Raw genomic sequence first — 27710 nt, 5'->3', positions numbered from 1 at the left:
ACGGTTTTTAACCGTTATCTGGTTCAATGCGCGGTAATCGATACAAGTTCTAAGGTCGCCTTCTTTTTTAGGCACGAAGAACAAAGCCGAGGATGCCGGGGACTTTGACGGGCGAATAAAACCATTGGCGAGGTATTGATCCAAATATTGTCTCAAATGCAGGTTCTCAGGTTCGGTAAGGGCATAAATCCTGCTACAAGGGGGTTGTGCACCGGGCACCAGATCGATTTGGCAATCGTACGATCGGTGAGGAGGTAACGTGTTGGCCTGTTCCTTTTGGAAGATATCCTGAAAGTCCTGGTATTCCGGAGGTAATTGCATGGAGGCAGAGGTTACAGATGCTAGATTAATCTTCAGGTTTTCTGGGTAGCATGTTTGTGCACAATCCGGGAAGGTTATTCTCTTAGCTCGCCTATCAATTTGAGGATTATGTATCTCTAACCAAGGAATTCCAAGAATAACCTGAAACTGTGGAGCCTTGATTACATCAAACACAACTGCCTCCCGATGGCTGTCAGGACCAATAAGAGTCACCCCAGTAGTGGAATGTGTTACCGGTCCAGAGGCAATTTCAGTTCCATCGACTGTGGTGATGACATCTTTGCTGGTTTTAGGACGGAGAGGGAGGTTAATCCTAGAGGCCAATTCACGATCCACATAGTTTCCAATAGCCCCATTATTGATGTATGCCTTTATTGCATGCAACCGCTTAGGCTTTTCTGGATCTACGAGAACCATTGGCACAATGAAATGCGAGGTCTGAGAGTTAGTTTTCAAGCTCGGCAAGTGGACCCCTAGGCTTGTCGGGCTGAGTCGTTTCCCGAAACAGAGTCTTCATGGTTTTTATCAGCGGCTCCTACCGCTTTTCGGGGCGGTTTTGCCGGGCAATCTCGTAGAAAGTGTCCAGAGTTCCCACAATAAAGACATAATTTTAACTGCCGCCTCCTTTCACGTTCCTTTTGAGTTAAGGGTTCTTTAACCCCTCCAATTTGCATAGGCTCAGAGACATCAACTCCCTTGGGGTTAGCGTGGGTCTTGACCAACACCCGGGTCTCAAACCTGGACCGATCTGTTTTTCTGTTTTGAAGTCTGTGATCCAATTGGACCACTAAGTCTATATATTCTGTGCATTCTTGGGGCGGATTTACAACTTGGGCCAAGACATCTTTAAGTTCTCTGCATAGACCTCGATAAAATAACGTGACTCTTTTATCCTCTGGCCATCCCGTTTCCACAATTAGTCTATTAAAGGTTGCAATATAGGATAGGAGGTCCTGATTGCCCTGTCGCAGGGATAGAAGTTTGTCATCCAGAGCCTGCCCCTGAGAGTGTCGAGCAAATAACCTTTCCATGCTTGCTTGAAATCCTTGAAAATCACGGAGAATAGGGTCATCTTGAGTAACCAGTGGAACTGACCAATCGGCAGCGCAGCCGCTGAGATATGACAATACAAAGGCTACTTTGGTCTGATCATTAGGGAAGGCCCCAGGTCTGCATAGGAAGTGCAAACAACACTGATTCATGAATACGGCGAATCGTTTGGGGTCCCCAGCAAAGCGTTCAGGTGGGGCCAGCGGCATGTTTACAGGTAGATTAATCTGCACAGGGTTACTGGGAACCACAGGAGCGGGGTTCCCTCCGAAACAGGGTAGAGGAGTTTGTCCAGCTTGACCTTGCAAAATCTGTCTGGCCAGGTCATCAGTTCTTTCCTTTGATATTATTAATTCCCTCTTGAGGGCATTAGTCTCTTGACGAGCGGCATGTACTTCGGCCCGTAATTCCCCCAGTAATTGGGCCAACTGATCAGTCTCAGAAGTTTCCATAGCGCCTGGGTGGGAATTTGTTCTGTAACGCTCACCTGACTCCCACGGGGGCGCTGGCCTGGTTCGTGCTGCTGTGACCTCGTCTAAGGTGATGCGTAGGGTTCGGAAGACGGACTGGACCGGGCCCCAGATCTGGCTTGTCTGACTCGCAGAAGTATCCTTCTGTAGGTGAGAATAGGGGGTTAACTGTCTGCGGGGTAATGCAATCGGCCTCCCACTTACCCCTCTCACCCTCCTCAAAACCCTTCTGTGCTTCCCCGTAGCATCTCACCTTAGGGTCTGGAAGGACGAGCTCTCCATCCTGCTTCTGATGCAGGGGCGCGTTGGTATCCAGTTACATCACTGGATATTCGGATGGGTGAGAACCAAACTTGCTTGGCTTCCAGGTAAGTTTTTCTATAAGTGGTTCCCCTTGTGTCCATGCATTAATGTTCTAATGCTAGTGTCTTTTTCCCCATAGGGGGCGGGGTACGGAATGCCGGGGAACAGGCACCGACCCGAGGTGAGCGGTGAAATCCTTGTGGAAATCAGGTAAGTCTTAATGAGTGTTTTGGTAATGTCTTTTCATTCACTCATTAACGCTGATGTCTTTTTCCCCTTAGGGGCGGGGGTCCGAAAATGCCTGGATGCGGCGCGGACCCGAAATGAAAAGGGAATGACCCAACAGGTAAGTCTTGACATGGAGTTTTAGCTTCCCTTTTCCCTTCTTTCTCTCACCTTTGTTCTTGTCTTTTTCTCCCTAGGCGCGGGGGCGCGACTGCGAATCCGGATGGTCGCTGCTGAACATGGAGGCGCCCTGTAAAGGTGAGTAGAATGCGGCGCTGCAGCGATCGATGCGATGTGCTTTTAAAAATAAATGTCTTCCTTTTCAGGATTGTCAGCGAAATGTCTCTGGGATGCAGATTTAGCAGGTGAGGCCTTTTCCTTCTTCTGTTCTCTTGTTCCCTTCCTTTGCAGGTGATTCAGGATGCTGGCAGGTGTGGCAGAAGTCAAGATGCAGGAGCAGACACGGTGAGCGTCCAGCTGCTAGATGCAGAACAACGCGAAGCACGTGTGGCTGATCGGGTGTGGTTTAAATAGCCTTGGAAGAAGTTCCTAGAATGTGTCCTTCCTCCAATCAGGTATGTATCCTTCCCCGACCACGCCCGGGTGGTAAATGAGTCCCACAGGTAAAGTAGTTCCTTTCAGGCCTCAAGGAGGCTGGGGTTCTGCAGCATGGTCTGCATCAGGTAAGTGCACCCAAACACTTTCATAATGAGCCTGGCGCCTATGGCGCCAGGACTGACGTTTTCTATGAGCCTGGCGCCATAGGCGCCAGGATGCTGTCCAAAGGGCCCCTATAAGGGGTTGCTGGGACCTTCCCCGGGGACTTGATGTCCGCTTTCGGGGACGCAGGGCCTGAGCCGGCTCCCCGGGAGCGGGCATCGTGAAAGCCTGCCTGCATCAGGGACTGGTGAGTAATCTGGTGAGTAATCCTTACCCCAACCGGTGGCCCCTAGCGCAGGAGTCCATTTTTATGCATGGAGTGGCCCCTGAGGGCCCCTTTCCTGTCCACAGCTATTGTAAAATAGCAACTCCATCCCGAACTCTCCAACTGCCTCTGCCCTCAAGTGGAGGTCCTGTTTGAATAGTGGGAACTTGTTCTTCATTGCCTCATCCACCTTCCTGAGCTGCTAGAGACCCTTGAAGAGACCCTCTTTTGTCCATTGGCATAAGCGCGTGCATGTACTATTGAGCATAAGGCTCCTCTCTTCGTAGGGCTTGGACTGCCTCTTAAATTAGGTCTATCCTCGATGTGGAAATGGGTCTAAAGATTATTTGCACTGCTTGTTTTCCTCCCCATCTAGGTGGTCTACATATTTCGTGCTTTTAACCCCTTAAACCCCAATAGTCTTGTATATATATTGTATCGATGTTGATGTGTTGGTTTATTCTAGTGTTACTGTGATTCTTTGCTATGGTCTACTTTACAAAGGCCTTGTAATAAATGTATATATATTTTTAATACAACACCTGTCTGGAGTAATTTGTAAGAGTCATCGCTTTGTGTGCTCATTGAGGTCGTTCAGTCACCCTCACCCCTCTTGAGACTTAGTCTTGACCGCCTGCCATAGCTACCCTGATTGGTCTGGCTTGTCCAGAGGTTACCCTGTTCCAAGAAACTAGGCTGTCCTTCTGAACCTCTGCCCCTCCAGGTCAGAGTTCAGAAATCCTTCTTAACAAACTGGTGTACAGTGGTGGGATAGGACTGAAGGTATCCAGTGTTGCCTACTAGTGAAGGCATTTCAAGTTATTTCTAACAGGACACATAGTGAGTTGTTGTAGTCTAACTTTTTAAAGGCCATAGTCCTATTTAACAGTATGGAAACAAGTACCTTGTTAACTTTAAATGCTTCTAAATCCGAAACTTTGAAAAAGATGTGAGCTGAGAGAGGTGTGTCCTCTCAGGGCACAAAAGTAGCTTAGTGCTATAGCTTCAGAGGACAGTGCAGAAGGAGGAGGGGTTGCTCTCACTGGAAGAACTGATGGTTCTGCCGCTGCACTGATCCACAGCAACCATGAGGACATGAAGGACATGGAGGATGTAATGTCTAATGTTTCCTCTGCCAGTGCTGATGGGGAGACCATACTTGAATTCAAGAAACAAGAACTGCTGTTTAGGCAGAAGGAGCTTGAGTTCAATATGGCCAAAGTAAAGATAGAGCAGGCAGAATAACAGAAAGACAGGGATTACCAGTAGGAACTGGCCAAGCTTCAAGTTGCCAATGGATCCAAGGGTCTGGACATGGGTCTGGGGCCTCCTCTCATCCAAGGTTTCCAAAAGATCTGCTCAGTGTGTATGAGGAAAAGAATGACAATATAGACTGGCTGAATACATTTGAGTATGCATGTGAAGTTCAACAAGTTGACAATGCTGATAAAATTGCCTGGTTACTTAGCAGACAGACCCATTCTGGCTGCAGTTCCATTATGGAAATGTCAAAAGCTGAGAGAGCAGATTTTGCAAAGTTGAAGCAAACTCTGATTTTAAAGTTTGGAAAGACTCCTGCCCAATACTTGAAAAGATTCAGAGAGTACAAGAAAAAAGAAGGTGGTACTTGGGTATCTTATGTAACTGAATCCTTAAAAAACTTGACTGGTGGGTTGAACGTTATAAGGTTTCTACCTTTGAAGGTATAATAAGTCTTGTCATGCTGGAACATATTTTTGCATCTTCTTCCCCTGAGTTTAAGCAGCATTTGGCAGATTCAAAGGAGTTTGCCATTGCAGAAGATTTGTGGGTGTCACATAGAGTGTCCCATAAGGACAAGACTCATCCTGGTAAGCAGGAGGAAGGGAAAAAGTCCAAAGATAAGGAGGGTGGGGAAACTGATAAATCTTCCTCCCGTAAAGGCCACAAAAAGAAAAATAAGGGTAAGACACAAGAGAACTCACAGGGTAGTGGAGGTCAGCCTCCAAAACAGAACTCTGGTTATAGTAAGCCTCCCTATGTAAACAGACCCAATGGATCTTGTTTTGCTTCTGGAGCAACTGACCACGTGAAGGGAAATCCCAGATGTAAGGTCAAAACCTTGGGGGTCCACTCTGCTAATCCGGCCTTCTCCTCCTACGAGGAAGAAGAGATTACTGGAGCATCCTTCTCCTCAGACTCCTTCCCCGGTGGGATAGAAGCTGAGGTAGTTTTAGTTTCCCTGGGTTCCTGGGAGCCTAAAGTCTCAAAGGCTTATGGTAGGATTCCCAATAACACCAAGCACTACTTTAAAGACAGTGTGCTGATCAATGGAGTAGATACTCCAGCTCTTAGGGATAGTGGGTGCAGTCGAACTTTAGTGGATTCTACCTTGGTAGACCCAGAGGAAGTTGCCAGAGCTACTCTGATGCGCACTAAGTTGGCTGATGGCCCACCTCCCATGTTCCCAGTAATACCTGTAAATCTTACTATCAATGGTACAGCTGTCAGGATTCTAGTGAGCATACAGAGCAGTGTCCAAGGAAAGGTCTTGCTGGGAAATGATCTCAGAGCTTTAGGGCTTGTGGGGGATACAGCTGACAGTCCCTGCACAAGTTCTCAAACAAGGGCAGCATTGGCCAAGACCAATACCATGCCCCAGCCAAAGGGGAACCCCAAGGCTAAAGGAGTAAGAATATCAAAAAGAGGGAAAGAGAATATTCCCCCAAACTCACCTACCACTGAGGTGGAGGTAGTTGGTCAATCACCCGGACCTGACGAGGAGGTGGTGATGCCTGAAGTGTTTGACCCCAATGACCATCCTGAACTAAAAGATTTATTAGTAGAAGGTGGTCCTGACAGGGAAGAATTCAGTAAAGGCCAACGTAAGTGCCCATCTCTAGAAGGCCTAAGGAGACAGGCTTGCTCCCAGCTTGAGGGTGAACCCCCTGGGAAGCATCGGATTTATTGGTAAGGTGGACTCCTGTACAGTGAGCCCACAGAGTCTACAGAAGGAGACCATAGGAGGTTGGTGGTTCCCCTTGCTGTAAGACCATTCCTCCTTAAGCTGGTGCATGAAGTGCCCCTTGCTGGTCACCTTGGCATTAAGAGGACCAAGCAAAGGTTATCCATGCATTTCTACTGGCCCAAGATGGAGGTGCAAGTAGAAAGTCACTGCAGGAGTTGTGCCTCCTGCCAGTTATCTGGTAAGGGTGGTTCAACGATCCAAGCTCCATTGGTACCACTCCCAGTTGTGGGAGTACCATGTGAAAGGGTAGGGATTGACATTGTTCGTCCCCTTGACCCCCAGACATCCTCAGGCAATAGATTTATCCTGGTGCTGGTCGACCATGCCACCAGGTATCCTGAGGCCATCCCATTGAAAACTGTGACTGCCAAGTTAGTTGCAAAAGCTTTACTGGGCATCTTTACTAGGGTTTCTTTACTAGGGTTGGCTTCCCTAAAGAAGTTGTGTCTGACAGAGGCAGCAACTTTATGTCCAAGTATATGCAGGCTATGTGGAAGGAATGTGGGGTCACCTATAAGTTTTCTTCCGCATGCCACCTCCAGACCAATGGTCTGGTGGAAAGGTTTAACAGGACCTTAAAAAGCATGATTGGGGCTCTGGAAGAGCCTGAAAGAAGAAAATGGGATCTTCTATTGCCATGCTTACTGTTTGCCTACAGAGAGTTACCACAAAAGGGTGTTGGCTTCAGCCCCTTTGAACTTCTGTTTGGTCACCGTGTAAGGGGACCCTTAGCCATAGTCAAGGAGGGATGGAAGATGCCCACTCCCCTTATTACTACCAACGTAGTAGACTATGTGTTAGGGCTCTGAAAAAGGATGGTACTCCCAATGGGTCTGGCTAGTGACAAGTTGAAGGCAGGACAAGCTCTGGTGAAACATTGGTATGACCAGAAAGCTTCCCTCATCAACTTCACACCTGTTCAGCAAGTCCTGATCATGAATCCCATAAGCTTTGTTAGGATGACAGATCGGGAGTGAATTTGGACTTTAGTTTAATTTCTGGTATTTTCAAGTTGCTTTCCTGAATATTTAGTTCTTCATTGTCTGGTGCATGGTCTGTATTTCCATGTTGGGTGACTGTTCCAGGCTTGTCAGGAGGTGGGTACGCTCAAGGTGTTCCATATACAAGGTGCTCAGTGGTACTGATAATGGTTTGGGTTACTTCCACTTGACTTGTTTTGAAAAGAAGTTCCTGCCACGCCTGGGGGCATCACTAGTCGCCCACCCTCTGGTCATATGACCTCACTACTCACCTTCACCAACCTATGCATCAATCACTGCCATATAATTCCCATAGAAATCTGTCTATCTTTCAGAACGGCTATCCAGCCCTTCTGGCGCCCTTATCCGGGAGGACCAGCCTACAGCACCTTGAAGCCCACCCCCTAACTCAATTGGGTAGGACTGATAGAAATGTGTCATGGTAGCCTTCTAAGTCTCTTGGCCCTCTCACTCAACTAATTACTCTTTGTGTTTCTTTCCTCTCCCTTGGTACATCATTTATACCTTGCCTCATTTTGTTATGAACTGCTAATATGCACAAATGCAACTATCTATTGTCATATTACCTTTTTGCTCCTTTTTCCACCATTGTCACCACCACTCACAATCACTGATATGCTAACTGCCAATCTTGCTACAATGTGTTCCTACTCTTCATGACTGAAACTAACTATCAACTAACTATCAATATAGGCATATTGTTTGGAATACAAATATCTGTAAAAACAATGGCCTTCACAATGTCACTTCACTGTGTGCATCACCTCACCATCAAACCAACTCACAAATCACAGCCTTGAAAAAGACTTAGGTTGAAACGCGATAAGCGGCTGTGTAGCGATTTACCATGTCAAACTAACCAAGAAATAAAAAAATAATTTAATGACAAAGACTTGACTGGACCATATATTGAATCAATTTGCACAACAGCGATCATTGGACTAACATATCCAACCAGCGCCCAACTGATCCATGGATTGTCATCCTCACAAAGCTTCTAAGTAATTAGGAACCCCGGAGTTGGTTCCCGGACAAACCAGGATCTAGGCTGCTGTTAAATTCATGAACAAGCAAAGAGGAGGTGCGCAGGAGAGAGGGGGTCCCGACAACAATAACTCCAACCAATGCTACACCATGAATCCCATAAGGCCTAGGGCGTTACAGGATAAATGGCCAGGCCCTTACACAGTGATGGGACCCCTGGGTGGGGTCAACTATTTAGTGGACCTTGGAAGGCCTGGACAGGCCACAAAAGTGTTCCATGTAAATAGGCTGAAGGCTTTCATCCCAAGAGTTGAAATCGCAGCACTGCTATTGGCTTCAGATGTTGAGGAAGAGGAGTATGAACCTCCCCCTGACCTTTTTCAAAGCAGTCCTTCAGATAGTTCCTTTGAGGGTGTCCAAGTGGCCCTGTTAGAACTGATATAATATTGTTTCGTCCTCATTGTATATGTTGGCCTATGCCCAGTCGCTTTGCGAGGAAATTCGTATTACAAGGTCGTGACCTCAAGTGAATCAAGCCTCCATTTTAGGTTAGAGCCGCCATTTTAGTCTATTGTACAAAGTCACCCTGTAGTCTAAAATGGCCGTCTCGTGTGCTCTTGTTCTTGCCTTAACCTCTTCAACCTCTGTGGGAGAGTTAATGTCCAACCTGCCTTCAGGCTACATGTTAGGGTCATGTAGATCCTGTTCTTTGTTGACCTCGGGATCAGGGGATTACTTGAATCAGTGATGTTAACCTACAAGTATACAAGAACAATAACGCTATCCAAATACGACATGCGAAACACTTGTTTGATTTGTATTAAAGCAATGTGTAAAGAGTGTAACGTTAAACTAGAGTATAATAATGTTTGTTAGTGAATGTATTAAAAAAGTAAAACCGCATGCACAAGATATGTAAATTAGGAACGAACCTGGCGTGACCCTAGCCCAGTACATGATTAACTTGAAAGAGGCTGGACATCGTTATAATGAAAATGTATAAATATGCCGATGTCCAGCCAGCAAATCCTGCTCACTGCTCACATTGAACCCTGCTGGTGGTCTCTGTGATGTATTGACAGCCAAATAGCTATTTGTGTACTTTGTTTTATAACTGTTCAGTTTTGTAATAAAGATTCTGGGAATCTTTACAAGCCTGTGTCGGTGTATTTTCCTTTGCATGGTGTAAAAGCCTTAATATTGTATTTTTCTGATTCAACAGCCCCTCACCTGACTTCTGATCAGCAGTTTGAGGTGAAAAGTTTGCTTAGGCAATTTTCCCCCCTGTTTTCACAGTCCCCTGGTTTGACACTATGGTGCAAACATAACATAGACACAAGAGACAGTTTACCTACCAAAAGTAGGGGATATAGGATGTCAGACAAAATAAGGTCTTACATTAAGACAGAGGTCATCAAAATGTTGGATCTTGGGGTGATTGAACCCTCCAGTAGTCCTTGGCCCAGCCCTGTGGTTTCGGTGCCAAAGGCAGGTACTTCTGAATTGAGGTTCTGTGTGGATTACAGGGCTCTGAATGCTGTCACCAAGACAGATGCACACCCCTTGCCTAGAACAGATGAGCTGGTGAATACCTTGGGTGCATCCAAGTACCTCAGCACGTTTGACCTCACTGCAGGCTATTGGCAAATAGCCCTTGCAGAAATTGCTAAGGAGAAGACAGCTTTCTCAACTCCAGAGGGTCTTTACCAGTTCACGGTAATGTCTTTTGGGTTGAAGAATGCACCTGCCACTTTCCAGAGGCTTGTGAATCATGTGTTGAATAGGTTTGATGAATTCTGTCTAGCATATCTGGATAATATAGCAGTTTTCAGTGCCACCTGGGAAGACCATGTGAAACACCTTAAGATTGTGTTACAGGCTCTTCAGAAGGCCCACTTGACCATAAAGGTCAGTAAGTGCCAGATTGGACAAGGATCAGTGGTCTACCTTGGACCTGAAGTAGGTGGAGGGAGGATACAGCCTCTACCCAGTAAAGTACAAGCAGTACAAGATTGGCCTACCCCCACTACACAGACCCAAGTGAGAGCCTTCTTAGGACTCACTGGATACTACAGAAATTTCATGGCAGACTATGGAACCATAGCTGCCTCTCTGACTGCTCTCGCCACTCCAAAGAAACCCAAGAAGGTAACTTGGACTGAAGAGTGTGAGAAGGCCTTCAATGGCTTAAAAGATTCCTCGTGCCAGGCCCCTGTTCTCAGGGCCCCTGATTACCAAAGACCTTTTATTGTGCAGACAGATGCCTCTGACACTGGGATAGGAGCTGTAGTATCACAAGTAGATGAGAAGTGTAAGGAACACCCTATTGGCTTCATTAGTCACCAGTTTAAGGACAGAGAGCTCAGATGGTCCACAGTAGAGAAAGAATGTTTCTCTGTTGTGTGGGCCCTTAGGAAGTTAGGCCCTACCTCTATGGGACCCACTTCACTGTTCAACTGACCATAAGCCCTTAAAGTGGCTAATGAATCTGAATGGAGAGAATCCAAAGTTGCTTAGGTGGTCCATAAGTCTGCAAGGCTTTGACTTCAGTATTGATCATAGGCCAGGTATCCAACATAGCAAGGCTGATGGGTTGTCCAGAATGTTTAACCGACCTGAAAAAGAAACTCATCCAGGGGTGGATTAGTTCCCACTGTCGTTAGTCTGGGGAGGGCGAGTGTTAGGAAAGATTTCATATATGAATGTCATTTTCCCTCCATGTGTCAACCCTCAAACTTTTTGCTGCTGTTTAAACACCTCTAACTAAATTTTGCCAGAGAAGCACAGCCCTCAGCTGCACTCCTCTGGGCTTTCGCTCACTTTTTATGGGGAAACTGGCATGCCCTTAAAACAGTCAGTACTGGGAGACTTTGTTTCCCTTAGTCCTTTCCTCATGTTGCAACTTTTGTGCAACATGTAACAAGTGTACAATGTAACTTACCTTACAGTACGCTTGGGTCTCTAGTCTTTCCAAAGGCCCTAGAAACTCTCGCCTGACTTTTTATGAACTGTGCAGATGTGTTAGGGACAGGACTGGTGGCAGCTATCGTTAACATGTATTTTTAACCCTTTCTTGCCATGTTAAACCGCGTTAACCGTGATAGGCACGAATAGGTGGCCTGGCTCCAAAATGGCCATGCCACGATGTTCTTTGTCCTGTCCTTTGGCCATCTTGCACCTTCACCTTCCCCAGGTTGAGTCGACCCGGGTCAGTCTTTATTTGGTCATGCACTTTCCCGTGAAACCCAATGCTTTCACAGGCTTCTGCATGCCTTGTGTGTGTGCCTCCAGGATGTCGGCTGGGATGTCTGTTCCCAATACACATCCTGGGTGCCAGAGAGTCTGGAGTGTCTTGAATGCCTGGGACCACTGTGGTCCATGATTAGTCCACGTATGGCATGAGTTTTTGTGAGCACTCTCCCATTGGGTCCTCTCCATTTTGGCGCGAAGGGAACTTTGGATAAGAGGAGGCTGAAAACACAACTACCATGTCTATCTCCCGAGTTCACACCGAACAAGGGATAAGGAGCCAAGTCTCCTGCAACAGAAGCCGAATCAAGGAATTTCTGGGGACCCGATGGAAGGATTGGCACCCTGAGCCCGCTGTCGTCCCGTGAGACCCTCTGCATCTGGTCATCCTAGAAGGTCTGCAAAGACGCTTTGACCCATTGGAATAGTGGGAACAACTATTCTCGGCACCTTTACCAAACCCTGAAATTAAGCCTCTTCGGAAGTGTCCCTGGGCCAACCAGTGGGCTGACCATCTTACACGGGACGTTTGCTCTGTCACCGCCGCCGTTAAGAGGAGGCCCTCGGAACTTGGCATGCTGCTGACTCTGTGTCCACGGACCCTCACACCGAATTTCGTACACTTGGCATTCCCAGGTCTGAAGTGAGATGAGTGTATGCGGACCGGAGTAAACGCGGTTGCCGTGTTGCCCTGCTGTGACAACAACCTGTGCAAGTTTGCTGCATTTGTGACCCCCATGCCCCTGAAGCCTGCTGCAGAAGAACTGGGCTGAATCTTCCACCCTGAGTAGAGAAATCGCCACTGTCCCGTTTGGGAATCCTCGCTGCATCTCGGGAACTACACAGTGTCGAGACGTCCTGATTGTCGCAATCGAACCTGCCAGTGAAGTGGACTGTTCTGGCGAAGTTTGGGTCTGCCTGCATCAGGGACCGGTGAGTAACCCTTACCCCAACCAGTGGCTCCTAGCGCAGGAGCACATTTTTACGCAAGAAGTTGCTCCTGAGGGCCCTTTCCTGTCCACAGCTATTGTAAAATAGCAACTCCATCCCGAACTCTCCAACTGCCTCTGCCCTCAAGTGGGGGTCCTGTTTGAATAGTGGGAACTTGTTCTTCATTGCCTCATCCACCTTCCTGAGCTGCTAGAGACCCTTAAAGAGACCCTCTTTTGTCCATTGGTACAAGCGCGTGCATGTACTATTGAGCATAAGGCTGCTCTCTTCATAGGGCTTGGACTGCCTCTTAAGTTAGGTGTATCCTCGATGTGGAACTGGGTCTAAAGATTATTTGCACTGCCTGTTTTCCTCCCATTCTAGGTGGTCTACATATTTCGTGCTTTTAACCCTTTAGACCCCATTGGTCTTGTATATATATTGTATTGATATTGATGTGTTGGTTTATTCTAGTGTTACTGTGATTCTTTGCTATGGTCTACTTTACAAAGGCCTTGTAATAAATGTGGATATATTTTACCATATGGTGGTAGTGGTTTTCGGGTTTGTGGTAAGTTTGATAAGGAGAAGTTCATATCCTTCTATTGAGTCAAGTGGGCAAGATCTGAGTTGCAGGTTGGATGTGAAGATTATGGTTACTCCACCTCCCAATACATTAAGTCTATCGGTCCTAGTAATGCTGAATCCTGGTGGGATGGCTAGCGCTAGTAGGGGGCCTGAGGCTTTGTGCAGCCAAGGTTGAGTTACGACTAGTAGATTTAATTGTTGGTCTAGAATCAGGTCATGGGTCTCAATGGCATGAGCTCCAAGAGGTCATACATTTAGTAGTGCACTTTTGAAGCTATGGGGTGGCTCTAGGATGAGATGGGGGTACTGTGGACTGGGACAGAGGGGTAGTGGGTAGAGTGTGTTGTTCAGGTGCAGCACTGTGGTGTACGATTGATTTCTTAGGTTGTGGTATGGGGTTGGCCTGAGTTATTTCTCTTTTGGTAGGGCTGATTGTGCAACGTGTTGGTATAGGTGTGTGGCAGAGGCCGTTAGGGTAGGACTAGCAGTGTTGTAGTGGGAGGTGCGTGCTTGTAGTCTGTTTAGCCTGGCGCTAACCCGGTTGGGGTATGTAGTAATGGGGAAGGTTGGCGAAGGTCTTGGGCTGGGTATTGTGTAATGGTCATCAGGATTTGGGGGGGTGTAACAGTCTGTGTTTGGCGAGGTCATAATGGGGGCTGTCTGTGGTCATCACAGACTTGTTGCATCTTTTGGCAAACAGAATGTTCCTCTGGTCCAGGGTGAGTTGCAATGGGGGGCGGGGTTTGGGCAGGAATGGATTGGGCAGGGGATGGGATGGTGCAACCCCAATTAGCAAGGCCATTAGCTATTGGGATGAATGCTCCTTGTGAGCATGGTAGGACGTCATCTATGAGTCCGAAGGGGTTCATATTGGCGGGGCTAGGTGGGTCCCTCGCAGAAAGACTTACAGTGGCCGTAAAGGTGGCCAGTACATGTTGATACACTGCAGTTGGAGGCATTTTACGTGGGGCAAATAAACAGGAAAACAAAGTCTATTTGCTGGGAGTTGCGTAGGTAAGACACCGTGGCACAAGTCAAGGTAGGCAGAATAATCTTGGTTCAATGTAGAAACATCTATGTGCAACAACTAGACATGGCAGGTGACGACATGTTAACACATGCTGAACAGTGTATTCTAGTCCTATAAAATACAGGGTAGTACGATACGGTGTAGGCACACAGTGTAAAGACTTGTGAAGTAGGAATATTCAGAATATATGCAAAGATCAAATGCTTTTCAGGGTAAAGGAAAGCACAACATGCATGTAAAGCCTGTGTTGGATATTCTTCAGATTACGAGGGGTGGCGTGGAACTGAGGATTGCTAATAAGTGGTAAGGCGGCAGACCGTATTAGGATGTGGCATAGTACAGGCACTACTCGTGCTGTAGTTGTGAGAGTTGTGGTTGAGCATTAGTTGCAGGCGTAGTGGTGCACTATAGGAGTAGCTTGGCAAATTGCTCTGACAACCCGTGATAGGTGCGGGTAAACCAAGTGTAAGTATGCAATAATCAAGCAGCAGTTAGCATTTGTAATAGCAGTGGTATCCCTTAACAAAATACGTGGTGAGGCAATTATATTGTTATTAGCTATAGCAACATTGGCAATTGGCTAAGAAACGAACTGCATGTATTTGAAGACAAGGCAAACACTTTGCAAGTTAATGATAGAGTGGACGGTTTTTAAACATATTCGCGTAATCACAGGTGGAGCAGATGCATCTGGTGTGGTAGAACAAGCAGACCGGGCCGGACCTCCGTAGTGGCCTAGGAGGAGGAGGTGCCAAAAGCAGCCCTTGAGTAACGGGTTACGTTAGAGCTACTATCGGTCGGGCAGTCAGATACGGTGTAAGTCAGAAGTACAGAGACAGCTGCTCAAGATAAATGGATCTGTGAATTACTGTGTGTGCTTGGCGATACGTTCCGTCTTCCTGCAGTCAAGAAGAAGTCAGGAAGTGGACATTGGAGCAATGGTGGGTGTCGACACAACCCTACGGCCCTCCCGGCTCCGACAGGTTTGGGACAGGAGCCTTAGGTCGTGTGCCTTTGGGAGTGGGCCGGCGTTGCGTAATTGGCTGAAGCTAGCCAATACAGCCAATCCGCTTGCAAGCTCAGGCCAGCTGATGGATGCTGGTGGAGGGTGAGGCCCAGCAATAAGATGGCGGCCATGTTGTGCTGGGTTCCTCCTCGTGGTTGGCAATGGAGGAAATTGAAGATATGGCCAAAAAGGGGTGCAAGCTCCGTTTTCTCAGTGAGAGGCGAAGCCCATCAAATGTAAATCAAATTAAGTCGGACTCTGTGTGAGGAAAACACAGCTCCGTTCGGCCAGCAACTGATGAAACAAGGCGGCCTAGTAAAGCACCTAGGCTTACCTTAATGCCCAGGTATGCTTCCCACGAGGAGGCACTGCTCCAGAATGAGCTCCTGCTCCTGACGAGGTTCCATTGCAAAATGAAAGGCTGGGTAGAGGCTTTTCGGATTCAAACCTGTGATCTTGAGATCTCTGCATGGGCAGGCCCTTTTTCCAGCTCCGTTTTTCTTGACAGACGGCTTCACATAAGTACAGAGCAGCAGTGTTCATCATCCGCAGCACACACAAAGGCTGTGGCTAGCTCACTGAATCCATTCACACAAAAAATCTAAAAACCAAAAAACAGACACAGAACAATATCGTTGCTATTTCGTCCATGTGAACGCTCTGTTCATGAAAACGGAAGCTTCGCCATAATTGCGCAAGCATTCCTTCTACGCCACGTAGGAGCCTGATCCCCACTGTTACTTTCTGATAAAGTGGGGAGGCATTGAAAGCCCATTCTGAAGCAATTTGAGGACTTGCATTCAAGTCTGGCTCTGAACGGAATCAAGAGCACCCTAATTGTCCACGCTGAACATGAGAACGCCCAGTGAAGTTTAAGTTTAATTTTCCATTCATTATTCCCCTCTCATTACAAGCATCTCTCATTTTATGGGCATTCCCTCACCAGGCTCCTGATATATTTCGGAACTTAATACGCGTTCGTGGACAGCACCAATCCCTCTGTGTCCTGATTTTGATACAATTAAACTGGTTAGGTTAGCATTCTTACTTTTCATCTTTTTCTAATCAGTTTCGCGAAGCTTTACATAATACTACCATTTTGATTAAATCCACCCTTTGGGGGCTCACAACTATACACTCAATTCCATGCTTAGAGTAATTAAATCCCTATTAAAACGCGGATTCCGCTATTATTTCTATGCTCTGCATGCTGCTGGATGGTACATTTGACATATGTGTTTGCTGTTGAGGAATGTTCATAATGCCATTGTGTACTCCCTTTCCTTTTTTAGCCCCTTAAAACATGTCGAAACTATTATCTGATACTCAGTCCATTTCACTAAAATCATAAGAGTGGAGTAGGTACCGTTCACTAACTTTAATGACATAAGAGGAAGCAATAAGACAAACCCATGACCTAGCAAAATTGGTTTTGTCATGTTATTCTTTTTTTTTATATGAGCTATGTGTTTAACAAAAACATTGGCAAAGGTGTGGTGTACTTGTAGGTTGGATTAACGTTGTAACCTCAGAATCAGGTTAGTAAATGAGCAAGAAGCAGAAGAGTTATTTCAGATGTTGTGGGGGAAATGAAAGAAGGAGGAAGATCGTTGAGAGAAATACGAGAGTAAGTTCCTTAGGAGCTCATTCGCGATGGGGTGCGACGTAAAAAATATGCATAAACAGCTTAGTCTTTTAACAAATTTCTAACGTCATGCCGCCATTTTCCTGCATTTGTATTGCACAGAGGAGGGGAGCAACTCAACTTGCATTTTCACCACTCCCTTCCTCTCCTCCATACAAATACTCTCTGAATGTGTGACGTCATGAATTTTCATGCCGGCACAAATTTTGTGGATCCCAATGCGGTCCACTGGCAGTATGCACCAGCAAAAATTAGGTGGGACCTTTAGGCTTTAGACTCAGAACATGACAGTCATTTTTTACGTAATTTGCATGGTTCAGTGCGAAAGTACAGAGCAAAAGGAGGGGTACATGCTTGCTTGCCGCCTTTTGCCCTGCAACGTTGCACGCGGCTATTCAAATGATCAACATTTGGCAGCAGGAACCCACGTATGTTTATTTCTACAGATAACCCACCCCCGGCGAATTACGGGATCATATAAAATGAGACCTTTAGTGTGACGGGAAGGAAAGGGGCTGGGCTAAAGTTGCCAGCTGGGGTCAAGTTGTTTCCTGAAAAGAAGGGTCTTGAGCTCCGTTTCAACCAAGAAAGGTTGGGCTCAGGTTTGATGTTTCTTCCATTTACAATATTTCAATCTGGCCATGGGTTGATGGCCAGGGGTAGACTGGGAACCAAAAGAGGCCCTGGAAATAATGTTCACATTGGCCCCATATTACACATTTTCAGCAAGTCCAACACTTTTCCTATGGTGACATTTAGAAATACCACACAAAAGAGGCCCAGGGTGCAGAGGTCTACCTGGAAATCTCCAGAGTTCCCTATAGGCCAGTCCACCCCTGTTGACGGCTTGTGGTATGGGACCAGTCTTAGAGATGGTGCAGAAGGTATTGAAGATGAAAATTAAGTGGGCGTGGATTGAGCATAGGCATGGTCAGTTTGGGGGTTAAGGAACAAGGCATGCAGAGGAATTTGATGAGGGTGGCTGCGTGTGTGTATGTATGTGTGGGGGGTGGTCACACACTTCATTGGTGCTGCAGTGGAGAACAGACTCCCAGCAAGCATGACAACACTAGCCCGTGATTCTCTGGTCATCGTGCTGGATGGACTTTCCTGCTCTCTGCTTCCTTTCTCTTGTGACCTGCGCACTGAGGCCTCTGGACTTGCTGAACACTAAAACTATTATTTAACAATAACAATAACTGTCGACAGATGAAGAAGGACGAGGGTCTGAACTGTTGACGGAATGCAGGCTCTTGATGGTCCATGGAAAAGATAGAGGGACCTCGCTATCTGAGACCCCTTTATCATTAGCGTATTGAAGGTCAGCCAGCTGGTGAACAGAGTGTTTGTTGGATTAAGCGCTATGGCGATCATGGTGGTTTGCCACCTGCAGATAAAAGGTGTTAAGTGGTGTAACCAGCAGCCGGGTTGTAATCCTGGCTAGAATGATCTCGAGGCAATGCTGGGAAACCCTGGTTTACGAAATGAAACATTGAAAGAAGAAAATCAAATATAGACCCATTGGCCTTGTGGAATTCCCAGAGAGTGGGTAAAGAAGGGTAGGCGTGTACAACTAAGCTTCAGCTTCCACATGCGACGGAGCGCAATCAAATTCAGGTATCACAATCACAGTCACAGCGCCATGACAACCAGAAAAGGTGTGCCTATCATCAAATAATGCACCATAGAAGATTCGGCTATCAGTTCGATCTTGGTTCTTGAAGTAGTGTGTTGGTGTACGCAAACACGTACAGGGCCACATAATGCGGAGCTGGCGACTTCTGTGATGGCTGAAGGTTGCAGGAACATCTTTACAAGTGTGGCACACTGTCACTAAATGACGAACAATAAGGTGATTCAATGAATAATATATAAATATGTATGCCATACTGCAAGAAATCAACCTCCCCCGTAAAACATCTTACTAAAAATGGATCTGCAGCGAATCAGCAAATATTTTGTCTTTCTCAAAGTGGTCACAATTGTTCAGTGTCATGAGTTGGTAATTAAAGATTATATATTTGTGTTTCTACACCACACACCATGTATCATTTAGTACAGAAAAGAAAGCCCAGACTGCTATTGTTTTTTTAAATTAGCTAAGATGATGACGAGCACATGGTGACGTAAATCTCATGTAGGGAGATAGACAAGATTAAGTCAATTGCAGGGAGCCTGTAAGTGGGTAAGAAAGTAGATCTGACCACCAATAGTATCTAATGGCCTAATGTTAAACACTTAGCCTATGCTCAACAATCACGACCGGCCCCGTGCTGATTTCCGCATGGTGCATGATGGATCACTGTGTGTGTGTTGTCTCACAAAGAGATGGCTTCTAATGCAGATTGCGCTAACCGGCTGATAAGGAGTCTCATGCTAACCCTTTGCAAAGTGTCAGTTCTTTCTTCAGGTCTGAGCCCTCTGGCCTTTTGTAAATTGCAAAGGTACGAATTTGCGCCTTTTCAATGTGTGATTACTGCCTATCCAGGAAGAACCTGATTATCACAGTGTCAGGGTTCATAACAACATGTGATGACAAAAGACCCATGATTCCAACTACAACTTTCCAATACACATCAATTGTTTGTTGTCTGCCCTCCTACATTCAGCTTATTGACTACATACTTGATGTGGTACTCTATCACTAAGGGAGTGTTGACCATTCTCTTTTGCCACATTTCTGCCACCACAGGTTCTTAGCTAGGTATTTACAGACTGTGGGCCTCACCAGGAGTTGGAGGGGGCAGTAAAAATGCTGCAGTAACACTATTACTGCTGCATTACTGCTCTGCTCAGTTTGGGGGAAACTCAGAGCATTCACCTCCAGCTATGAGATAGATGCAAGGCCACAATCAAACACTTCCAGAACTCTGACACAATGGGGAGTCACGAATATGTGATCAGAAGGAAGAGCTTGATATCCATTTATGAAGCACATACAAAGCTGCAATATATTTCAACGGTGGAGGTATGCTGCTTCTTTGATGGTAGGAATTGTTATGTGCCCCACTCATTTGACTTGTTCCTATGTCTGTGCATTCTGTAACAACATATGTGATCATATAAAATGGAACCCAAGTGGATCCCTGCCCTTCCAAAGCACACCATTTCCAAGCATATTGTGAAAGTGCCAAATATGCTTGCTGTTTATTCTTTATACATTACTACGAACATTTTGTTGTGGCTAGCACACAGGTTTGGCTCATGTGCATGTAATGGTGCTGAACATTATAATCCCCATAGTGTTCTAGATGCAATGCAGTGATGCAATATACTTTTAAATCTGTGACAGAAATGCTAGACTTAATACCTAATTACACATATATTTTTGGCGCGGAAACTGTGCATAGCTGAGGTACATAATACAATGATTAGATTAAAGAGCAAGTGCTGCAGTTTAGAACTCTGCTTTGAGTGCTGGAGTAATCTGGGATGGTATTGTGCATCTCATATGGTGTAAATAAGATTAGCAAAGTAGTGTTTTAATGGGTGGCAAGTGTGTTTGTCAGTTTGTAATGCATCTGTGGTTGGCACAGTACATTTCTGGGGTGCTCATCCTGAATGAAAAATGAGCTAATTTTATAGATCACAGTGACCATTTCTTACACTGCCTAAGAATTGATGATAAAGCATGCACATATGAGGGGAAAGATATACACAAACCATGGGATTTTGAAGGTCATGCTTTAGGGAATGCATGGTATCAAAGTAGGACAGACACAATTGATCACAGTTCAAGGGTGTTTATTAAACTGCAAAATGGGTCAGATAAATGCGTAATCTAAACCTAAATCTAAGATGGGAGTAAGCTACAACACCATCAAATAATAATGATACTGTTCTTGTGGAGTCTAGTAAAAAAAAGGGTCAATACTAAAAATAAAACTATTGCCAGTCCTTACTGCTATGCTTCAAAATAGTGTGGGATAATGTTCACAAAAAGAAAGAAGTGTTCACAAAATGATGAGTCAGGATGTCTAGGCCGGGAACTCCCTTCCCCACGTTTTTAGCACGGGACAAGACAGGCCACTTGAGCACAGCACACTCTAGGGCTCTTCTGGCACAATGTCACAGTTCCTTTCACCAACATCAGGGCCTTTTGTGCCCAAGCCTCTTTAGTGCAAAGTATCTTGACTTAGAAGACCTGATGCCCCATAAAAAATAAAGAAAAGTTCCTTTCTCAATATTCACATAGGGCGATTTACTCTTCACCCAGGATCCCCCTCAGCCGGGCTCCGATCCTTTTTTCACCGTTAGCCTCCCTCAGTCGGGTTCAGACCAACTTCATTTTTTAGGCATCCCTCAGCCGGGTTCACATTTGCCTCAACTATCTTAGGTGTGTTACTGTTCACCATAATTCACAGGCATCCCTCAGTTGAGTACACATTTGCCAGAGAAATATCTTCTTGGGTGTGTTAGGCATTCCTCAATTGGCTTCACATTTGCCACAGCTATACCTTCTCGGGTGTGATAGGCATCCCTCAGTCAGGTTCACATTTGCCACAACAATATTCTGGTGTGTGTTACTCTTCACCTAGAATCCCCCTCTTCCGGGTTCTGACCCCTTTTCTACAATTAGTCCCCCTCAGCCAGGCTCAGACCACCTTCAGTTTACAGATATTCAAAGACTTTTGAATGTGCACAGGATTCAACACAACCCGCTGCATGACCATTTCGATTTTACAGTTCACCAATTTTTCCCCACTCAGAAGGGGGGGAACCAAACAGAGACCTTCGAGTGAACACCCATGCAGCACTAGATCACTTTGTATCTGGTGCCAATCTTAGTTTCACAAAGTTAAATTATATTCAAGTCCTCTTTCTACATACAATCTTGTCACTTTCAACCTTGAGCATAACACTGTCTGGCCTGCTATCAGTTTCCTCCAAATGCTATAGTGGGGGGGCTGTCACAGGCCATGCAGTCAAGCTGCCTACACCAGGTCTTGGCCATCATGACTGCATGCCCATCAGTCCGCAGGCACATATACCTGCCCAGAACACCTGCAGAAAGGCAGGCTGCCATCCAGGATTTTTACGGGGTGGCACAATTCCCCAAAGTGCTAGGTGCCATTGTATTGCACCCATGTGGCTCTACGTCCCCCCCCCAGGGCATCTGAGCACATCTACAGAAACCGCAAGCACTGGCATTCCATCAACGTGCAGGTAGTATGTGATGCCAAGGGAATCATCACCTCAGTATATGCCAACTATCCAGGGTCCACCCACGACAGTTTCATTGACAGAATGTGAACCCTAAACCGGGACCTAGAAGCTAGTCGGCATGGCGATACATGGCTGCTCGGTGAGTATAAATGCCACAGCACATGCATGCATGTCAGATACAGAGCAATGTCACAACCCCACTAATGATACCCATCACCACCTCCCCAGGGGACAGTGCCTACCCTCTGAGCACCCACATGATGACGCCAATTCGGAACCCCACCACGCCACCCGAGGTAAGATACAACACAGCCCACATTGCAACCCGGGGCATATTGGAGCGAACATTCGGAGTGCTCAAGTCACGCTTTCGCTCCCTTGACCGTTCTGGCGGGCAGCTGTTATACGCTCCCCCAGTAGTGTGTAGGATCATAGGGGCAGCATGTGTCCTGCACAACGTTGCAACACGCCGGGGCCTGCCCATGGATATGGTGGTGCCCCCACATCCCCAACCACATGCACGCCCGCTGCGCATGGGAGGGGAAAGGGCACGGGGTGAGGCAGCCCGTACGCAGCTGGTGGCTAATTACTTCACCTAAAATCACACCCCTGTGGAGTGCACACAGCCCTGGCACATACCATCTGACAATCAATGATGATGACATAAGGGACAGTCAACTGTCACAACCATACCAGCCTGAGATTGGTCACCTGGAAGTGTTACATTGTGTGCATCCCCACCTACACAAACACCACCAATGCTGTTCCATCAAAAGACACACTTATATGCTGCTAAATTCATTACCCCCTTGTAAAATACAACATGACAACAGTGCGATGTCACCCAACCCCTCCCCGACCACAAAAGTGATGAGTGGAAGGTTTCGAATTAATCTAAACCACTGGCAATTGCTCTGGGCAACCTTCCACACCACCGTTTTTTAGCCCGTCTGTGCCATTGCAAAAGGGGACCAGCCATGTGCAAATCAGTCAGCAGCTGCCGCCACCGAAGGTAGCAGCCCAGCCCGAACTGCTAGGCCAGGTCCCCTCTGCACAGAAAACCAAGCAACCCCAGACATGTTTCGGCCTTGTTGGACCTCCTCAGTGAGGTGCAGCCTGGTTCCCTGTGGCGCAGCAAGCAAGGGACCCACGTCTGGGCATACCCTCTCTCACAAGGAGAAACAAACTGACCACAAAAGTGATGGGTGGAAGGTTTCGAATTAATCTAAACCACTGGCAATTGCTCTGGGCAACCTTCCACACCACCATTTTTTAGCCCGTCTGCGCCATTGCAAAAGGGGACCAGCCATGTGCAAATCAGTCAGCAGCTGCCGCCACCGGAGGTAGCAGCACAGCCCGAACTGCTAGGCCAGGTCCCCTCTGCACAGAAAACCAAGCAACCCCAGACATGTTTCAGCCTTCTATGTTGCTAAATTCATTACCCCCTTGTAAAATACAACATGACAACAGTGCCATGTCACCCAACCCCTCCCCAGCACCGCCACCCAACACACCATGGCATGTCATGCTATGTGAGAGCAAACAAAGCAATCCCCAAAAAATGACACAAGTGTCAAAGTACAGTGTCCCTAATGGAAACTGCCCACACACAAAATGCTTCCAGTAATGTAGAACTAACAACACACATGACCAAATACTTACCAACAATGCAATGCAGCTACACAACCTCAAAGATAGCATAAACATGACAGTACTAAGTTAAAGTAGTGGTAGTCTTACAACCTGATTATGCCAGCACATCAACCACTTCCGACTGTACAGTGCTGCTGCCACGCAAATGTGTAAGTGCACTGCTTACAACATAAACTCCATCTCCAAAGTAGACGGCCTTGTGAAGACATGAGGAATGAACCTGCAAATTAGGAGGAAGACATGGATGCACAAGCACATATCAATACACCATGCAGTGTACAATACAACAACAATATCCACTAGGAATGTATACACAGTATTGACTACAGACTGCCCACACAGCTAATGGGAATCCAACGTCACTGTGTAAGTCACTGTCACTTGGGCACACCCTTTGCAAGCCCATGGAAACGGGAAGCAGGAGGGGTGTGTGTCTCACGAACCCAAGCATCTAACTCAAACTCAGGACAAGCCTGCATTTGCCCAGCCGGAATACAGTGGATGCCAACAGGAGCCACACAAGGCAACACACTGTAAAAAAAAAATCAAAAATCAAAAATCAAAAATCAAAAATCAAAAATGGCCATGTGGGGGCAGAAGGGGGGGAGGCCACCCAGGAGGTCCGAGGACAGGGTGCGCACCAACAGCCACCTGTGTGGATGTTGGGAAAAAAAAACACCTCCATGGGCTCATGGCCTGCACGGCTATGCCAATGTGGGAGAACTGCTGCTGTCGCCCTCATCACCTTCTGCTGCTGCCACAGGAGGTGGTGGTGCTATGGGAGGCAGCCCATGCAAAGCCCTGGTATGATCCTCCATGGCAGCAAGCATGCGGGTGTGGAAGGTCTCTTTCTGGAGGATTATAGTGCAGAGATCCCCATGCAGCACCTGACGTGATGCCCGGATCTCCTCCCAAGTTGCCTGCATCTCACCTGAGAGCGAACGTGTGAGCCGCTCCAGCTGCTGTTCTGTCCTCAAGTTAGTGGAAGCCTCAAGGGCAACCAGAGTCTCCCTGAGGTGATGGAGTTCTACCCTCAGGGCTTCCCTGTGGGCCTGGGACTCTATTGATATCGATTGGCGTAGAGTCTCCAGTGCCGCCCGTCTGTCCCTGTTAGATGCCAACATGTCCTCCCTGTGTGATTGGCAAATGGAGTATGTTGCCTGCTGTAGTTGTTCCATCTGCCTTTCAGGGGGGACAATGGAAGTGGCCACCCTCTCCATTGCTTGAGCCATCATCCCAACTGATGCTGCCTGTTGGGTTGCCATACCGTTTATGGATTGTTCCCATGCGGTATTGCCTGGTGGCGTACGGCCACCACGTCAGCGGGCACCACACCTGTTTGGGGCAAGGCGATCTGCACCTTGCTGTGCCGGCACTGCCTGCGGCTGCAGGACTGCATTCCCCCTCTGATCTGCTGGCCCAGGAACAGGATCAGATGTTGTGGAGTGTGACCCTGCATCCATAACCGGCAAAGGCGGACTTACCAACACTGACATCCCCATAGAGGGTTCTATCCCTGGTGCAGGTGGGTTGGACAGAACAGAATCCCTGCCAGAAACACTTACCTGCGACGGCACATAGGTCTCATCATCCGAATCAGCACCTGAATAGAGGTCTGGGGAGGTGCACCCAGAGGCACCCCTGGACAGAATGGTCTGCAGCAAGATTGGGTTCTCACCCACCACCACACCACCTCCCCCACTGGTGCCCGGTCGTGCCTGAGATCCCTCCTGGGTCTGCACCATCTCCTCAACCTCAACAGCATCAAGTGCATCATCCCCTGCAAATACATAAAAGACAAAAAATGGAAACAGGCATTAGCCACATAGCACACAAATAGGCCTGACAAGCTACAGAACCAGTACATGATTTACACATGTCCCACATTACTATAACCCTCCCATGCATGCACTGTCACTGAGTTGGAAGGGGAGGCAAAAGGCAGACACTGATGACACCAAGGTGGAAGAGCAACACATTTGCTGCATGCTGGGTAGCACTGCCATCACACATTGGCCTATGAGTGGCATGTCCAATACACATACATGACACATGCCATCACACAGATGGCATGTACCATAGCCATGGTGCATTCCACAAGTACATCCATATGTCAGTGAATGAATACTGTCAGCCATCCATGTGAGATGGACATGATGAGATGAAAAATGCTACATAGTGTGACAAAATAGGCATGTGCCACACACTGCAACACATCCAGTGGACATCAATGGTTGTGCACTTCAACATGACAGGATATAACTATCATGTTCCACATTCAAACAGGTCCCAAAAATGTATGTGATCAGGCCAAAACTCAATCAGCCTGAATGGTCAAATCATTCACCTAACAAGGTAACACATGTGGGCCAATGTGGGGTTCATCAATGACAGAAGCATGTCACAAATGTGACAATAGGGCTGAGGAATGCGTAGCAAAAGTGGGAGAATTGAAACAATCAGCCTGAACGAACACTGAAAAAATACAAACAATGTTGGTGCAAGATGCCACTTCAAGGGCAACTGCCATAATGTTGCGCTAAATTACTACTGCGGGCAGAAGGGATACTGTCACACCCAAATCCAAGGCCGTTCAATGTTTTGGATGAAGCACATGGGTGACCCATACGACTCAGGCACACACACCTCACCTGGCACTCAATCAGAACCTGTCACCCAAACAACATACACATGCATTACACACACATGCATGGGCACTCACCGGACAATGCATCATAATCAGGTAGTCCTCCCACACCTTGGATCTGTTCCTCTGTGACGAAGGCCCCAGCAACAGACTCATGTTCAGTGAGTTTGTTGTCCTCTTGTGGAGTCCCACCGCCAGTCACCAGAGTAGCGGCATGATTTGAGGCCAGCTTGTTCTTTGCTCTGCGTTTCAGGTCATTCCACCGCTTGTAGCAATCATCAGCTGTGCGCCTCACAAATCCAAGGGCACTTATGCGGTTGGCGATGGTCTGCCAGTGTGCCTTCCGTTGACCAGGTATGGTCTTGCACTCTGCAGTCACCAGAATTTCGTGGCTATGTGCCGACACATAGGCCACAAGTGCATCAAGTTCCGGATCATTAAATCAAGGCTTCTTTGAGGTACCGGAGTGTGTAGCCGTGTCTGGGGTCTCAGCCTGTCATGCCAGAGCATCCATCTTCCTCTTCTTTAAAGGTGGAGCAGAGCCAGAGTGGCTTACGCCGCTCTGGTCAGTAGGGGCAGAATCACCGGTGGACTGGGTAGTAGGAGTGTGGGAATGCACAATGACCATAGGTCTTGATGCAGGCATTGGTTGCAGGGTAATGTTGGCAGGGGGAATGTCAGTTTGATGGCCCGGGACTGACACTGTCCTGGCTGGGAGAGTCAGAGCTGGGGCGGATGGAGCTGCAGCTGACGCTGCAGCCTCCCCACCCTGCATACTTGGGGCAGCAGATGACATAGCTGCCCCATATCCACGTGGCTTGGTGACAACAACTTGCACCGCCACACGTGGCCTAGACTTGCTGACCTGGAAGTTAGCCAGGGAGTCATCCTGTGCCAGGTCAGATGCCACAATGGGTTAGTCCAACAGGGGCTGTGCTGTGATGGTGTCAGCCACATTTCCTTCAACCATGAGGGGGGGCATGGGTGTCCCTGATTGTTCCTCCACACATGGGGGTACAGGGGCAGCCTGCAAATCCCAGCCACCATGCCCACCTTTTGAAGGTCAGCCACCTTTGCCTCCCTTACCGCTTGGTCGCCTCCCAAACATGGCACTGATGTTGTTGTGCGTATAGGAGTTGCAGTAAACTATTGTCCTGGGCAATTGGGGGTCAAAGTGGTAGGATACCAGATGGAATTCATACCCTAGTCCTCTAACAAGGCTGTCTGTGACCCCTGGGGGAAGATGACGGGTCACGCAACGCACAGCCAGCCCAAAATCAAAAATTAACATGCACGCAACCCCTCGTAGACCACGTGCGTGAAAAAATGAACCCGCACTACGCTGTGGCACCCAGAAACACAAAACTAAGCGTACGCGTAATACACGCAGCCTACAACGACCTCTGAAGGGGAACGCGACACACAGGGCAAACACAGTTACTAAGTACGTGCGGAACTCACCGTCTGCCTGGAAAAAAATATGCGCATGTGTGCATTGGCAACACCCCCG

This window comes from Ambystoma mexicanum, chromosome 1q (assembly GCF_040938575.1).
Source record: "Ambystoma mexicanum isolate Mex_15411 chromosome 1q, UKY_AmexF1_1, whole genome shotgun sequence".
NCBI lineage: Eukaryota > Metazoa > Chordata > Amphibia > Caudata > Ambystomatidae > Ambystoma > Ambystoma mexicanum.
Note: the sequence above shows the minus strand (reverse complement) of the source record.